Here is a 3,897-nt window from a genome sequence, read left to right as displayed (position 1 = left end):
CCATCATCACCCCATGCATTAAAGAGGGGGAGATCGTGGCCAACCAAACCCATGCACTCAAACATGTTCATGAGTTATGACAACACAAAGCATTAAATTAATACGCACACGACCACCTTGCCTTCCTAGTGTTGTTGGAGGCGCTCTACAGTTATGTGGACCCTTTGCTACATCATTGGGTTACTTATGGGATTCTTCATCCCCTGCGTCCACAATTGTGGTATCACAATTAAGGAAGGCCCGGGCTCTCCTAATCTAACCTTCCTTTACTCATTCTATATAGTTAGTTGGACACTCTACAAACCTCAATTGTCCACAGGGGCGAATGTAGTTGGTTTGTGCATTTGTTGGTGACAGGGTCGATATCAAGATTCTTCTAGGGTCTTCTGAAACATGTCTCCTCCAAGCTAGTTGGTAATATTTTTGACCTATGACCCTTCCAGATGGTATTTCAATTTCAATGTTATGGTTTTGGTTTTTTGGTTCAAGAAATTGGATTCAACCCTCTGGTTAGTGCAGATAGTGACTTATTGTATCTTGTGGCGAGGTTACCAGACTTTTCTTTATCTCAAGGAGGGACCTTTGTTGCATAGTTCTACTCCCCAACACTTCTATGGTGTTCCCTTGGCTCTTGCTATACTTGACGCCCCTACCCCTAAATCTCCTCGCCCTACATGCTTCACGTTGGTCCCCCCCCCCCAAAGCCTTCAATACCCCACCCTTCTCTTGTCTCATGGGTCTCCTCTCGCTTAGAACTTACCTCTCCATATTACCATGTCACAACAACACATGCACCCAAGGCATCACTCTACTAGCCAAGGTCTCACTGACAGGACTTGAGCCCAATCTAAGGCTCAATCTGTAGTGTATCTTTAACATCGAGTTTTGGACCCTAGAGACACCAAGGGTGGTAGGAATAAATACTTCCACTCCCTAATTTCGTATTTGCAAATGAAAGCAATGTTGGGTCATGTCATACAGGAGAAACAGGAAGACCATAATAAAATCAGTGTTCGCATCGATGATATACAACATGTCCAAAAGCATCTATGCTCTTGTTTAGTCAGCCTATATGCTTGGTTGGCACATATAGAGATGCATCTTCAGTGTGGGAGACATAACTCACCAAGTTTGAGCACACAAGATCCCACCCCTGCAACTTCTTCCAAGGAAGGATGAAAGCCCATGTTCACTATAATTTTATGCTTATATTTTATAGTTGGGATTTGTTTGTTATACTCAGTTGTTATTTTGTAATCTTTGTGATGGCATTGCTATAAATTTGCCATGGCCTAGAGATAGTTATGTAGCAACTCCTACATTGGAAATTTTGATGGGCAGAAGAACTTTGTAATATCTTTATTGTTATTGGCTCGGTTGCCCTTGTGGTAAGCCACAAGACTGAGATTGTTATTTGTACATAACTGAATTATGAATCAATGAAAGCTCACAAATTAACCCAAAAAAAACTTAAAATTCTAATTTGTTTTGAAGTATATTTGACTATGCAAGTAGAGAAGAATTGAAATTGATTGTTTTATTCTTATAGTGACAACTTAAGCCAGACAAACCTTTAGATTTAATGAAACCCAATTTTGTTTTATAATTTTATTTAGATTCTAATTGTTGAAGGAAATTATTGACACTAGTGACATTACTATTTCAGGGACAAAATAATGAACAAGTATTACAATGTATTGTAAAAGCAAAAAATGAATCGATTATATCGCTTTCGATGAAAAACTAGATTTCTCTTACCATCATAAATTGTTACGAGATAAAAGATTTAGGTAAATAAAACAAAGTTTATTTGATGATTTTATTGAAATTCTAATTTTGCAAAGAAAATAGTGACAACATTGACGTTATTGCTTCATGTAAAAAATATTAAACAAGTTTTTGTAATATAAATTGTATTGTAAAAGTGTTGTATTTTTTTAATTTATTAAAAAAAAAATAACCATGGTAAATTGGTAACTCATTGGAGTGATCTGAGCAAGGCCCCAAATTAAACCTAGTGGTTGCCACTATAAAAACAAGAGTATATCCAATAGCTAGTAAGCCACATATACCAATAATTTATGACTTAATAAGAGTTGAGACTCCATGAAGGTGGGGGAGCCTACTCCCTAAATCCTTATCACAATGGGCCAGAGATGTCCCCATGTAGAATTTGAAACCAGGTGGAGGGGATAACATCCCATTGTCCAACCCCTCAATCATCCCACAAGGAGACAAAATTGTTATAGTGTTTTACTAAAAGCAAGTACAGATCCATCTTAACCACAGATCTAGCAAGAATTGAGAGGGATCAAATCTGAGAGGGATTCTTTATGTTTCATTTTTTAATGTATAAAATGGATCAAAAATTTACTTGGGCATGAAATAGTGAGACTGCTTAAAATGTTTTAACTAGATTTTGTTTCAATTGCTTTATATAATGTATACATATTGTTTTTTTTTTTAATTTTGTTAGAAAAATGTAGCAAGAAAAGCTAAATTTGACTTATGCCTTAGTCAAATTTAGTAATTCGATTTTCCACATCAACAGGATGACTTGGATTGCAGTTAACTTGTGTGACATGGCTTTGTCTACTAGTTTACTTAGTAAATTTGAGTTATAGTCTAGAAGTAGAGTTGTGAAGGTAGTGATTGCTAAAATTTAGCAATCTATTTCAGTTATTTTTAGTTTGACTCGGTAAATTGAGCTCAAGTACCTAGTTGAGTCAGTTGAAGGTCATTTGAGTAGTAGAACTCAGTGATCTCTCAGTTAAACTAGTCAATCAACAAAAAATAGGTCATACATGCATGGAATTTGAATTTCCTAGCTAGAGTGGAGGAAAAGGCACGTTGTAATTATCAATTGTGTACTAGTTGAGTGTACAGGGCTTGGCATTAATCAAGTAAATCATTCTTTGGTAATTTCACAAACAAATAGAATAAAATTCCTACATTTTAGGAGCTAATTTCCTCCAAGGTTGTGCATGGAAATAGGAACAAGTTGGAGCCTTGAATTGGCTAAGTGTTGGCCAAATTAGGACAGTTAGCATGAGAAGAGGTTTATAGTGCAGGGTGTACTTCAAATTCAAAGCAAGACATTGTAATAGTTTATCATTCTCATATGATTAATGAAAAGAAGTGGAGGATTTTTCCTAGTTGGATTCCCCTATAAATCATTGTGTTCTTATGGTATTTTAATGGTTGCATGGCATTGCATGTGTTTCTCAATTGTCGTTTCCATACCACCAAACGGTAGACGATATTTGTAATCTCTTGTTTTCAGTTCGAATACATCAGTAGTAACAAATTTCTATTAATTTCTACATGGTATCAAAGCCAAAATCACACTTATTGAGTCTCTTTAGAGATTTCGATTTGCATATTCAGTGAAGCAATTTTTCTTTTGTGTGGGAAAATGTATTTCAATAGATTGAGATTGGAATGTGCCCTTGAGGGAACCTCGAATTTAATAACTTGGAAGAATAGGATGGAAGCAGTGCTTAATGGTAATGGTGTGTTGGAGTACACCAAAGTTGACATTCCACAACTAGGAACATCTGATGTACAACCACTTGCACGGTGGAAGAAGGATACTGCAAAAGCTAGGATGATCATCCTATAGGGTGTGAGAGACCACATAGTGTCAAATTTACATGGAAAAGGGACTCCCTTTTGTTGGAAATAATATTGAGGGGGGGGGGGGTGAATCAGTATTTGTAAATCAATAACGTTTTCATTTCCATAATCAGATATATATACACTACTTCAATGAATGGAACTCGGGTGTGCACGCGACTGTTCTTAAGGAAACCAGCATATATCTAGTGAATTTATGATTCAGTTAATTCATCATATGTTGATCTTTATTATGTGCATCAGTACTTTATTAAACATTAA

The sequence above is a fragment of the Pinus tabuliformis genome, chromosome 2_2 (assembly GCF_031772625.1).
Source record: "Pinus tabuliformis cultivar Carrire ecotype Pingquan chromosome 2_2, CPIR1, whole genome shotgun sequence".
In the NCBI taxonomy this organism is placed as follows: domain Eukaryota; kingdom Viridiplantae; phylum Streptophyta; class Pinopsida; order Pinales; family Pinaceae; genus Pinus; species Pinus tabuliformis.
This window is presented reverse-complemented; position numbering follows the sequence as displayed.